A 14,854-nucleotide genomic window follows, 5' to 3' on the forward strand; every position below is an offset into this window, starting at 1 on the left:
GCCACAACGCCTGGCCATTTTTTAGTTGCAGCCGTCATTGTTGTTTGGCAGGCCCGGGCTGGGGATTCGAACCCACCACCTTAGGTGTATGTGGCTGGTGCCTTAGCCGCTTGAGCCACAGGTGCTGAGCCACCCTTCCCTTCCTATTCACCCACTTTCTCCCAGGTCTTGACCTTGAGACCATCCCATCACATTTTCTCACCTCTCTCTCACTATCAGCTGCCCCATCACACGCATAACAGCTGCTGCATACTTGGTAACCACTAGGACTCAGGGACTGCATTGGTCATTTTCATTTTTAGCCATCTTCACATTGTCTGGCAACAAAGTTGTTCTTGTTCCAAAGTTATAGGAATGAAGACCCAAAGAATTTAAGCACATTGCTTAAAGTCCCTCTGGGGATCAGGTAGGACCCAGATTCAGCCTGGCTCCATGTAATTCTTGCTCTGCTCTTACTATTAGCACGGGGTTATCTGTCAAACCCTCACCTTTTTTTAATATCAAAATGATTTGAATTTAATTACATGCACTATTTCAAAAATATTTTCAATCATTTGGATCTACCCACAGCCTGCTTTCAAAGGAAATCATGACAATATTGAATATCTTCCAGATAAAATGCTTTTTGTGTTAGATTGAACGCAACAGACGATGTACAGATGACAGCGGAGGAGAGTGAGCAGCATGATGAATCGAGTTGCAAAATTTTTCAAATATAACTAAACTATTTCCTGTATAAGGAGAAGGGAGTGGTTCATTTAAAAAAAAAAATCACTAAATTATGAAGCAAAGGAGCCAAGTCACAGACATTACTCTGGGACGTTGTGTGTGACTTTGGGTGAGCCTCTTCTCTAGACCTCAGATTTCCCATTTATCAGATGAGGAAGTTCTCTGAAATATCACTTCCTCATACCTCATAGTCTGCTATATTGTGGAATTAGATTTTCTGGTTTTATTTCTCCTCTTTCTATACTCACATCCCAAAATTTCTTTCCTCTTCTTCTGATCTTTCCTTATTTAGCAATTAATATCTTGTTTTGGCATGCTTCATAGTAGTCTCCCAATACAACATGCATACTATTTTTTATTTTTGTTTTTGAGACAGAGTCTCACTGTGTTGCACTCGGTAGAGTGCTGTGGCATCACAGCTCACAGCAACCTCTAACTCTTGAGCTCAAGCAATTTTTTTGCCTCAGCTTCCCAAGTAGCTGGGACTACAGGTGCCTGTCCCAACACCTGGCTATTTTTTGTTGCAGTTGTCATTGTTGTTTAGCAGGCTTGGGCTGGGTTGGAAATCACCAGCCTTGGTGTATGTGGCTGTGCTGTAACTACTGAGCTTCCAGTGCCGAGCCACTCACACTATTTTTAAGTTAGTTTTTCTCTCTCAATTGACTGATTTGTAAAAGTTCAGCTCTGTTCTAACTAATAATATCCATAAACTCACAAGTACAAATCTTCTTCCGAATACACATGACACTCAATGCCTCACTTTAAAAAAAATTTTTATCCATGTACACCTAAAACCTTGTATGTCATTCATTATAAACAAATCACAATTTGAAAAATTCAGATTTTCTAAAGCCGTTTGGACTCTGGGGTCTTAAGACGCCATCTTAATACACACAATGTGGAAAACAAGTTCAGGAGAAAGATAAACCTAACATACAAAAGGTAAAAAAAAAAAAAAAGCACATTAAGTTGTGATGTAAAATGTCACAAATTCTAATTGTAATAAGTGAATTACTTAGTTAATGTGTGTGTAAAATGGGAAGCAACTTCCTTCAGGGGGATTTATAAGATTCAAATGAAATAATGTAGGTAAAACATTCAGTATAGCATCAGTTCTCATCAAAAGTTATTTCTACTTCCAATATCTGAAACATAGTTACCAGCCAGCCATTATCATTGGAAATACTTGCTTTCTTTAGTTACAATTAAACTATTTTTCTGTCCTTGCCTAGTGAGAGAACTGTCCAATGGACACTGTCCTACGTTATGTCAGCTCCTTCGACAAGACATTTGTATTCAAAACCTGACTCTCACTATGTTCCTGTTTCTGGTCTGTGGGAAGACAATCTGAAAGCAGAACTGATCTGACTTACCCTGAATGTTTAAATCCATTCAGGCTTAAAAATGTACCTTTCAAACCATTCCTGTCCGATGATCTATCCAAGTACATAGTACCATTAGCAGAAGCCGAATAATTCACATATTCAGAGGTAATAACATTAAATATTGGTAGAATGTTGATATATATCAGGAGGTAAATGATATAGACATATAGAAATTTCATTATATTATTCACATTGGTATAGGTTTAAAATTTTCTGTAATAAAAGGCAAAAGGAAAGTTCTCTTGTATGTTTCCAAATTACTGCTTAAATATTGTAAAACCACATTACTTTATCTTACCTTCATTTTCCATCTTCAGAACATCTTGTCTTGATTTAATCCCAAGTCATATTAATCTATTGGATATTATCTGGTCAGAAAAAGTATTTACCTTCCTACGTAAATGAAGCAACTTACATATAGTCCTTCCTTTTTATGTGGAACGCTGCCCACACAAACTCATTGGACTTTCCATGCAAATTCACTGATATTTCCTGTTATTGAAAGTTTTTTTTCTATTTTTTTTCCCTGCACACTGATGACTGCCTTCTGTATGTAGCCTTCCATTAGGGCATTGACCTGAGTTCTATGAATCGAGTCTACCCCAGGCCAAGCACAATTGTGTAAGGTGTGTGCTGTGCTTTCACGCAGTCTTTGAATTCTCAGGTCTTTCCAGCAGGATTGGTTCCCCTTCACTTTTGTTTTAACTTCCTCAACAACAAAATGACGTTGTTTTTCACTTCAGTAATAATTTGCCCCCCGATCCCATGCAATGTATTTTAGCATACAAGCCCTCAGGATGTCATTTCAAAGAACTTTCTTCATGTTTAGAGACTGAAAATACTCTGACTTCCATAAGAAACTAAAGTGATGCATTTCATAAAATTTAGGCCAGAATTTACATGATATTTGGGAAATGATATCGAAACATAGTAAATGAGAAAGGCTGTTTTCTAACTGTCTCCTTCTTACTAATCTAAATATGGAAGAAGCCCAAGTGCCCATCGACCCATGAATGGATTAATAAATTGTGGTATATGTACACCATGGAATATAACGCAGCCTTAATAAAAGATAGAGACTTTACCTCCTTTATGTTTACATGGATGGAGCTGGAACATATTCTTCTTAGCAAAGTATCTCAAGAAAAAGTATCCAATGTACTCAACCCTACTATGAAAGCAATTTATAAGCACCCGCACTTCCATATGAAAGCTATAACCCAACTACAGCCCAAGATGAAGGGGAAAGAGGAGGGGGAAGATGATGGAGGGGGAGGATGGGTAGAGGGAGGGAGGGAGGGTAATTGGTGGGACCACACCTATGGTGCATTTTACAAGGGTATACGTTAAATCTAACTGTAGAGTATAAATGTCTTAACACAATAACTAAGAAAATGCGGTGAAGGCTATGTAAACCAGATTGATGAATGTATTTCAAATTGTATATAACACCAGCACATTGTACCCCATAATTGCATTAATGTACACAGCTATAATTTAATAAAGAAAAATGAGGGTCTAATTTTATTCTCCTTTACCACATATTCCTATAGCTAGCCCTTGTTCCTCCCACCCTTCCTGGGGGCATCAGCTCACCACCGCTGCTGTAGCCATGTTAATACATGCATAGATGTTAGGAGAGAAAGCTGAGAGAAATACCTAATGTAAATTATTGATACCCTGACAATACTTTAAATATATTTGTTGAACAAATAGTTGAATTATCATCACTGCAACCCCAGCCCAAACTCCTTTTTTTTATTTGTTTGTGTAATGGCAAGTGAGTGTCTTATAACATAATTGGCATTGAGGAATAGAGTTATAATGTTTAATGTATTGATCAGAGAGAGAAAAACACTCTCTTCAGGGGACAAAGGGCCATAAAATTACTTTATCAAAAAAACATGCTCTTTCTCAAGGTTCCTGCTAGTCAGATGGGAAAGTAAGATTTCTGATGAACACTGAAGGCCCTCAGACTTTGGTCCTCAGAGCCTGTGCAGAAAGGACAAGACTACAACATAACCAAGGATACTTTCAAGCGTAATGCTCTGATTTTGCTGATTTGGTATTTAAAAACCATGCATTTCTGTGATCATTTTTTTTTATTAAGAAAGAAGAAAGGAGGGAGGAATAAATGAAGAAAGAAATAAAGAAAAGGAGAAAAGAAAGAGAAATAACAAAAAAAGTGGTGGAGATAAAGTGCCTTCTTGATTTGAAAAAAAAAAAGACAAAAAAGAAGGAAAAGAAAAAGGTATCTGCTGGGGTGATGTTCTCAGGTTATATAAGTGACTCAGTGAAAGATTAAAACTTGTATTCACATGGCTCCCCCTATGGGCAGAAAGATTACCTTTCAGCTCTCTGGTCACTGAGGCCTTGCAAGTGGCGATTGGTTTGTAGGTCACAGCTGAAGCTGTGGAGTGTGGCTGAGAGAACCACATTCTTCCAGGAAAATGAGCTCCACTCTGCTCTGGATAATGAGACAAGCTACTTAGCTTGTAAATACTGGAGAGCTGTGAAATCACTGCTGATTTTATTTGTGAGGACTACATTAAAGGACCTTGAATTATCGAGACGTGGAAATAAAAATTTAACAAGCCCGCACACTCCAGAGGCCACATTAAAATACAATTTTTGTTATGATTTCTTTTGAGCCTATTTGTAATTGTAAATAACTGATACCTATAAATATTTACAACAAATAATGTGTTTTATAGAATGTAGATGTTAAATCCTCCTCATAGGGGAGAATTAAAACATTACCATCCCCTCAGTTGGCTAGACGTCAAGACACAGAAGCAGGCAAGGGTACTAATTTGAATACAAATTAGGAACTGAGGTTCAGGGAGCACATTGACACAAAGCTGAAGGATTTGCAGTTTAAGACTCAATCCCCTGAGTACCGCATGAGAATGGTGGAAATGTTTTCCTACCGTTTCTGCTTCTAAAATTTATGATAACACATCAAGGCTCAGATAAGTTACATCCACTCTGTCAACGTTTTCTTGATTTTCATACTCAAGAAATATGTTTTTAGTCTTTTTTGCTTCTAATGCATACCATCGTATAATCCTTTTAATATTTATGTGTGATAATTATTGAGTTTATATCCACATGATAAGATAGTTGAAGACAAGAGCCACATATTATTTATTTTGCTGTCCCAATTTTTCACTGGGATATAGAGAGATAACATCAACTAGCTTTCTATATGTGCGAAAATAAACAGTGCCTGGCGTAAACACAGAACATGGTAAAAACCCAAATCAGTGTTTCTGGATGAATGAATTAAATTGAGTAACTGCTGATGCGGGAATAAACACATTCATGAAGGAATGAATTCAGCAAAGTTTGAAAACAACTCAGTTTAAAATTCCTAGAGGGAACATAAGTCAAAGCAACGTAAAGCAATACTACATAAACAGAGCAGAATGCAATGGTAAAGCAGGGCAATGTGAAGGTCTGACAGAGATAGGTTTGGGCTTATTATAGAACAGCAAGTTATGAACCAGGATATGAAAGATCTTGGCTAGTAGGTATATACTTGTGTGCAAGCACCATACATACAACATGGCCCTACCACTTTAAATTTATATTTAATATTTCATCCAGACCTTAGTGAGCTAGACATAGACAGTATTTTAGTAGCTTATTAGACATAAACTTTTATTCCATCTCTTCTTTTTTATATTTGGTAATTAACACCTGCTCCTTAAATTAAAATGTGAAAATATAGAAATGTTGAAGAAAGAGAGGTTGGAAGCCATCACAAAACAAGCGATTGGCAATAATCACAGTTACTGTTTGGTGGAGATACCTGGAAGGAAATAAGAGCAAAACTTTGGAATAAAAAACCCTAAAGTTGGCTCAGCGCCTGTGGCTCAAGTGGCTAAGGCGCCAGCCACATACACCTAAGGTGGCGGGTTGGAATCCCCAGCCCGGGCCCGCCAAACAACAATGATGGCTGCAACCAAAAAAAATGGCCAGGCGTTGTGGCAGGCGCCTGTAGTCCCAGCTACTTGGGAGGCTGAGGCAGGAGACTCGCTTGAGCCCAGGAGTTGGAGGTTGCTGTGAGCGTGAAGCCCACTCTACCCAGGGGGACAGCTTGAGGCTCCGTCTCAAAAAAAAAAAACCAAAGCCCTAAAGTTGAATAGCAGCTGTTCCATTTTTAAACTACATAATCACAGGTCAATTACTTAAACTTTCTAATCCTATTTCTTAATCTGTAAAATGTAATTGCAAACAGAGTCCCCAAAACAATTAAATGAATTAATGCTTGTTAATAATTTATCAATTTATCACATGCCTGGCACATAGTAAATACTCATTAAATAAATTTATTCAACATACATTTATTGAGTATTTACTGTGTGTCAGACAATATAAGAGGTGTTTAAAATATGGAAGTAAATAAGGCAAACAAGATTATGGAGTTTAAGTTATCATTTGGTTGGGTCACATAAAAAGTAAACAAATACACATAAGAATTGTAAATGGAGAGCTGAGATGGAAAGTCACTAGGGGAGACCAATGTAGTAAAAATGATCAGGAAAGGGTGTACCAGGGAGGTGACAAGTAACTAGACACTCAAAAGAATAAAGTGAGGATGGAAAGCAGTCGGGGAGAGATTCTAGATATAGTAAGAGGTCTAAATGTGGGGCAGACTTAAGGGAAAGAAATATGACCATTGTGAAGAGTGTAGGAACCTGTGGTAGAGACTTCTGAAATTATTTTGGAGAGGTAGACAAGATTCTGCAGGAACTAAAAGCCCAGTTTCAACAAGTTTGGAACATATTCTTGCATCCATGGAAAACAATAGAAAGTGTTTAGCAGAATAGAAAATTAGATTTGATTTTAAAAGGATGACTAATTTGTTTACAAATAAATAAATTGGAGATGGGCTAACCAAAATCTGGAAGACAAGTCAGGAGACTTTTGTGTAGGAAAAGATGGTGCTGGTTTGTACTGACATGATGGTAATAGAAATAGAAGCAGATGTATTTAAAGACAGGACTCACATGACTTTATAATCAATCATAAAAAAAGAGACAGACAGCAATAGGAAGAAAGGATTTGGAGACTTTAGTCTTGAGAAGCCGGACTGATATGACATCATTTAGGAAAAACGGGGAGGCAGCATGTCTGGGCATGGGAAATTCAGAGTTTTTATTTTCAACCTATTAATGTGAAGATGTTTAATGGATATCCAAGAGGAAATATTGTCGACTCTATATGTTGACCCATGGTTAAAATGGGCCGCTACTACACTCCCAGATCACTCAGTGATACAGAGTAGGAGTTTGTCACTGAGCAGAACTCTAAGCTATACAGTTGATCATCTTCTTTAAATGGAAGAAGAAATGGCTTCAGGAAAATATCTGAACATAGACTCCCGGCTGGTAGAAATTGGTTTGTCTGGCGTATAAGGACCAAGATCACATATATGAGATAAAGAAGTAAGAGGAAGAAACACATGGATGGATGGAGGGGAAAAACCATCAAGTATAAGGTTATTTGGGTTTCACACTCATGCTTAGGAGAAACTGTTAAAGAGAAGACACTTGTCCTGAGGATAACAGGATAATTCTTTTGGTGAGTGTCAGTAAACCTCTCTATTTGGTCACTCCAGCTCTTGAGTGAATGGTAGCCAGAGAGCAGAAGTGGGGGTGCTCCATCGGCCATCATCTTCCAGAAGGTGACTTAGTAGCTACAGCCACTGCTGTCTGCTGTACCTGCCAATAGTGGAGACAAATGCTGTGTTTTTAGGTGATGCCATCCCTGGAAGAATTTGGGCATCCACCTGGCAGAAATTTTATTACAGTGGTGTCTCACCTGCAGCCCATGGGCAGCATCCAATTTTGTGAGTCTGTTTTTGCTTATCTATGGTTTTGGATATCATGAAAATTACACATGGATGTTTTTTGTTAAGTAGCTTTGTTAGTATTTATGTATTTAATATATGGTCCAAGACAACTCTCATTCTTCCAATGTGTAGCAGAGAAAAAAAAAGGTCAGACATCCCTAGTATATTACATCAGGCATTTTAATCCTTGGAAGAAGCAGCAGTTTGCCTTTACTGGACTTGACACCTCTTCTGGTTATGGGTTTATTTTTCATAGTCATAGTGATTGCTATAAGATGAATCATGCCCCCTTCTCAAATGTATTAAACTCTAGTTCACAATGTGACTATATTTGTAGATGGAGCTTTGAAGAGTAACTAATGTTAAGTGATGCCATAAGGGTGAGTCCTTAATCTGATCAGATCAGTGGCCTTGTAGGAAGAGAAGGAGATTTCTCACCTCTTTTTCTATATCTCCTCCATGTGAGCACACAGTGAGAAGGTGGCTATCCACAAGGCAGGAAGAGAGCCCTTACCTGAAACAGACCCTGCTGAAACTTCATCTGGGGTTCTAACCTCTAGATCTGTGATAAAATAAATTTCTGATCTTAAAGCAGCCCAGCCCAGTCCATGACACTTTGTTACAGCAGCCCAAATTAATACAGTAATCTTTCAGAAGCAACAAGAGCTCACAAAAAACTTATACACAAACAAAACATTATGTCAGACCAAAGGATTCATTTTCTTACCAGGTAAAAGGTCTCCACTGATTACACGTGATTACATGTTAAATCACCAGGAAGCAGCTGCCCTGAAAAAGTGATGGAATGGCCTATGACATGTGTGGCTAGGGTCCTGGCTCTTAAAAAGTATCCTGCCAGATTGGAGTATTATTCCCAACATATGCTTGGAACCAAAGTTCAATATATGGTGCTATATCCCTAATAGCTAAAATGCATAGGTCTAGGAAACAAACAAAAAAAATAAAATAAAAAAAAAATAAGAGTAGAAAAAGGTCGGCTCAGCACCTGTGGCTCAAGTGGCTAAAGCACCAGCCACATACACCAAGGTGGTGGGTTCAAATCCAGCCTGGGCCTGCCAAACAACAATGATGGCTGCAACCAAAAAAATAGCCAGGCATTGTGGTGGGCGCTTATGGTCCCAGCTACTTGAGAGGCTGAGGCAGGAGACTCACTTGAGCTCAGGAGTTGAAGGTTGCTGTGAGCTGTGATGCCACAGCACTCTACCCAGGGTGACAGCTTGAGACTCTATCTCAAAAAAAAAAAAAAAGAAAGAAAGAAAGAAATAGGTGTGGCCTAAGTCTCACCTCATCGTGACTCACAGTGACCCAATTGCAGAATCTGTGCTGCCCATAACTGCAACTTTGGGCTGTGCTAGATTAGAGCTTCTGGTTCCATGTGAGAAAAATATTCCCACCAATAAGATTTATACTAAATCTGAAGGTATGATTACTACTTTGCCTTAGTCCACTTGTGTTCCTATGCCAGAATCCCTGAGACTAGATCATTTATAAAGAAAACAATTGATTTTATCACAAATCCAGAGCCTAGAAAGTCCTAGAGATGCCAGCCTCGGGCCTTGTGAGGGCCTTCTCGCTGCATTCTTACCCAGCAGAAGAAAGAAGGCCAAGGGAACTACATAGCCAAATGTCTGAAGCTTCTTTGAAAAGGGACTTAATCCCATCAGTGAGAGAGGAGATTGCATGGCTTAATCATCTCTTAAAGGCCCCACTGCTTAATACTATTGCTTTGGCAACACCTGAATTTTGGAAGAGACTAAGGCATTCAAACCATAGCACACTGGTGACTCTACACATCTCATACTCGCAGACCAGCAGGAAAGTGATAGTGGAATGGAGATCCACCTTGATTATCATGAAGAGCTATGGCTGCTGCTACCCACTGGTGAGAAGTTGAGGGGGGCGGTATATCAGTCCCCAGCTTGGGGTGTTCCCTTAGTTATTCCAGGATTGGGATAACTGTGTAAAGGAAAATCAGCAACCGTGGTCTGTTAAGGGTAAGACAACCAGTGTCTTAGAGTTTTCTGGGGTTCTGAAGCACCAGCTGAAGGTGCGGGTCCCCTCTATCACAGTGGGTGAGGGAGAGAGAAGACGATAAACAATAGTTATACCCTTAGGATCAATTGTTGGAGTCGTGACTGTAGCTTACTCCACTGACTGTATATTAAATCTTTCATTAGCAATTGTGGCTGGTTACCACCTTAAAGACCTGATGACATGTTAATTTTAATGTAGAATAGCAACATGCCTAGTGGCACAAAGAGTGATTTATTTCAGGCACTCCTTGCTCTCTGCCTCCCACTTTCTTGATCTTACCTCTGATTCCAGTCTTGAGTGCAGCACATCATTCTGGATGGTCCTCAACCCACATTGCCCTGACGGTGCTTCATCAACCACACCAGGCGTATTTGGGAGCTTCTGTGACTCCAGCAGAAGTTTGCCCACCACACATACATAATCCTGTGGCAATTCACACAGCAGGGGGTGGGAGCCAACAGATTTGTGAAAAGTTCTCAGAGCAGTTGTTTTTTCTTGCAGTTTTCTTTGTGACAGTTGAAGAAGACAAAGTTGTGGAATGGATGGGGTTTAGGACGTAACAGGAAATCAGTGAGGGGTGTAAAATCTGCATATCGTGTACTGGAACATAAACAAATGATCCTGTCCTCATTTACCTCGAGTTAGTGGTTACTGCCATTATTTTATTTTAAAAACACAAATGGTATAACATAATTTTTTTTTTAAATCTGGTTCTTTTAAAATGTGTATGCCCTCGCCGTAATTTTTCAATACAATTAAGTATTCTCCAGGTTTATCCTTTTAAGAACACAATGCCCTATGATACCAATATTTCACGTTTTCTTTAAGCCATTCAGAAAATTTCCATTTTAAATCTTATAACTGAAATACTCTGGTTTCTGTTCAGATCACATAAATCTTTTGCCTGAAATCTTCTGAAGATAAATAAACTTCACCTCTAATAACATCTACAAGATAATTTGCTTCAGTAATTTAAATGGCTTGTGAGTTTTAGGTGAAAAAATATTTTGTTATTTATATTAAGCTTTTTGATTATTATGGAGATTGAAATCTTAGTTCACATTTTTAATTAGTAATTCATATTTCTTTCCTGTGAATTCATGTATTTTGCTTATTATTCAGTTGGGGAGTAAGTGTATTTCTTAAGGATATATAAGAGTATTCTGTAGGTTAATCATATTAACCTATCATCTGTCATATACATTGCAAATATCCATTTGGGGGATGTTCTTTTCAATATTATCTGTGAAGTTTTACTATCAGTATTTAATTTTCCAAATTTAGTGATATTTTTACTTGCTAATTTAATTAATTATATTCATGTCAGTAAATCTTCCTTTACCCTATAATTATAAAAGCAACAGTAATTTTCTTTTCTTTCTCTTTTTTTTTTTTTTTTTTTTGAGACAGAGCCTCAAGCTGTCCCCCTGGGTAGAGTGCCATGGCATCACACTCACAGCAACCTCCAACTCCAGGGCTCAAGTGAGTCTCCTGCCTCCGCCTCCCAAGTAGCTGGGACCACAGGCACCTGCCACAACACCCAGCTATTTTTTGGTTGCAGCTGTCATTGTTGTTTGGCGGGTGCGAGGTGGATTCAAACCTGCCACCTTAGGTGTATGTGGCTGGCGCCTTAGCCACTTGAGCCACAGGCACCAAGCCTAAGCAACAGTAATTTTCTAAAGTGAGTAAAGACATTGTTTGAGATACATTTCCAAAACAGCCTAATACTTTTACAGGGAAAATAAGCAAATCAGTGAAACACAACAAAAAGTCAGAAAAAAGGCTCAAGAGCTGGCATTTTAAATCAGTAAAAAATCGTAACATTGTTTTTATAGTAGAAAAGAAAAGATTGATCGTTAATTTAGTATTCCATAATAAATGTAAGACAGAACCAATATCCACATGACAATAATAAAAAATTCAAATTATTAGAAGACATGGTAGAGGGAGATTTATCATCACTCTTTGTTAGAAAAAAATCCCCCTTCACAGCCAAAAACCAAAACATGTAAAGGATTCATATATTTGACTATATTAAAAATGAAAAACTGGATGTAGAGAAAAACCTATGAGTTACTGCAATTTCTCTCCTTGCTCTTATTTGTTTAGCTTCCAGTCAGATTGATCCAGTGCTCTTTTCCTTTTTCCTTTAATTTTTGAAAGCTACATATACTATTGTCATTATTCTAATGACTACCCTTAAATGTTTAACACAGACACCGAAAAGTATTGTTTTATTTCAGATTCATATGGGGGGTACCTACAATTAGGTTACACAGTTTGCTTTTGTAAAAGTAAAATCTGGGTTGCAATCAGGCCCATCAGCCAAGTATCACAAGAATGGAAGAACAAGGGGCAGCACCTGTGGCTCCAAAGGGTAGGGTGCCAGCCCCATATGCTGGAGGTGGTGGGTTCAAACCCAGCCCTGGCTAAAAAAAAAAAAGAAAGAATGGAAGAACAAGTATCTAAAACTATTTTAACAATATCTTATTTATTTCTACCTTTATCCAACCCCATTGCTGCTATTTTAAAAAATTTAGTTACGATGGGGCCCAGACACTGTGCTTGATGTAGCAGGTGCACCAGGATGGTTCCGGAGCTGGTTTTGACCTCCACGTCACCATTTTCACCAGAAGATCAGCTCTATCAAGTAGAATATGCTTCCAAAGCTATTAACCAAGGTGGCCTCACATCAGTAGCTACCAGAGGGAGAGACTGCACAATAATTGTCACAGGGAAGAAAGAACCTGATAAATTTTTGGATTCTAGCACAGTGAATCACGTATTCAAGCTAACCTAAGGCATTGACCGTGTGATGTCAGGAATGACAGCTGACAGCAGACCTCGTGCAATTATCTGTGCTATGAGGCAGATAATGGAATACAGGTGTGGCTCTGAGCTTCTGGCGCACATGCCGTGTGAAGGAAGTGACAGGTCTACGCACAGAATGCTGAAATGAGGCCTCTCGGTCTGTGTGATTCTAGCTGGTATAGATGAGGAACAAGGCCCTCAGGTGACATGTGCAGCCCTGCAGGTTATGACTGTGGGTTTATCCCACTGCCGCAGGAGTTCAGCAAACCGAGTCAACCAGCTTCCTTGAAAAAAAAATAAAAGTGAAGAAGAAATTTTGATTGGCCATTAGGACAGTGGAAACAGTGATGACACGCCTGTCTACTGTCCTATCAGTTGATTTCAACCCTTCAGAAATAGAAGTTGGAGTAGTGACAGGTGAAAATCCTAAATTCAGGATTCTTACGGAAGCAGAGATTGATGCTCACGTTGCTGCTCTAGCAGAGAGCGATTAAACACGGTTGGTTTACCATATCGCCATGCCACCTGTCTGCGCGTTTGACACCAACAAACCAACATTGTGGAGACCCCTGCCACGCGCCCTCCTGCTGTGAACTGGTTAGGACGCTGGATCAATAAAAACAATCCTTTTGGAAAAAAATAAAAATAAAAAAATGAAAAAAATGTTTAATTGTCATTTAAAGCGATTTGTTAAATAAAGCAACAGTTAGGCTTTTTTTTTTTTTTTTTTTTTTGCAGTTTTTGGCCGGGGCTGGGTTTGAACCCGCCACCTCCGGCATATGGGGCCAGCGCCATACTCCTTTGAGCTACAGGTGCTGCCCAACAGTTAGGCTTTCTAATCTCACTTTCTGATTTCTTTGCTTGCCCCTCCTTCTGCAAGCTAACATTTACTATTAAGTTAGGCTTTATTCTTGGTAGACCCTATGAGTAAACTAAATCAGTTATTTGCACTGTAGAGAGAATCAGCAGGGATAATCATTATATTCCAAAATTGTTCAACCAGCTAACATGTATATATAAGCTGGATATAAATTTCTACACTGAAAGTTCTTGTATCTCAATAGTATAAATATATTGCTACTTTGTCTTTTTAAATGCAGTCTCACTGCTGTTGTTCTATTTCTTATCCCTTTGTAATTGACTGTTCTCTTCAGTGTAAAATTTGCTCTTAGAAGTCAATTTATTTTCATTACTTCTTGTTAGGTTTCATTTTGGAATTTGTAGTCCCGGGTGTTTGTTCTTGTGTTTCTTTATTAATCTTGCTTGGCAATTAAAAGTTCTTTTAATCTTAGGCGTCAAGTCTTTCTTCACTTCTGAAAAATGCTTGGCCATATAGTTCTCCAAATAATTATCCCCTTCATTTTTTATTTTTTCCCCCCTGGAACTTCTTTTAGCTGAGCACCAGCATTCTGCATATATTCTTGTTTTTTAATTTTTCTTTAATATTTTCCATATTGGGGGACTATATCAAGGAAAATTGTCAGCTCAGTTTTCTGGCACATTTTTAGTCACTATTGAATTTTTAAAAATAGAAGTAAATTTATTTTAATTCTATAATTATTATTTTTTTCTTTATAACCACCTGTTCTTTGTCTTTTTACGGTGTTTGGTTCTTGCTTATAGGAGGAAGTTATTTCTTGGCTCTTTGAGATTATTAAATATAATTTTTAAACACTGTAGTTAAAATCTTTTTTAGGTTGCATTATCATCTAACTTCCTTGGTCCTAAGTTCTTTTGGTGTCTGAGTTTACATGGTTCTGTAAAGATGTTGGTATCAGCTACTTGTGTTTCTTGGCTGTTTGCAGAGGAAGTCATATTCTCACATTTTGTGGTGGGAATTTTTCTTAGTGAAGTAGCTTCACAAGAGCACCGTTACTAACCTTGAAGGTGGCTTTGCTTTATCATTGTCTACTGGCAGTTTAGTATGTTCTGGCTTCTATTTTTGGGTCTTTTTTGTATAGTAGAATATATTTCTTTTCTTTCTTTCTTTTCTTTCTTTTTTTTTTTTTTTTTT

The 14,854-nt window shown here is 38.2% G+C and overlaps 1 pseudogene; it reads left to right on the plus strand.

Annotated features, from left to right (window-relative positions):
- The window catches only part of LOC100949898, a 16,843-nt pseudogene extending 3,509 nt beyond the window's left edge, over window positions 1-13,334 (plus strand).
- Window positions 13,335-14,854: the final 1,520 nt, after the last annotated feature.

Source organism: Otolemur garnettii, unplaced genomic scaffold (genome assembly GCF_000181295.1).
Source record: "Otolemur garnettii isolate 467f Iridium unplaced genomic scaffold, OtoGar3 scaffold00060, whole genome shotgun sequence".
Classification (NCBI taxonomy): Eukaryota; Metazoa; Chordata; class Mammalia; order Primates; family Galagidae; genus Otolemur; species Otolemur garnettii.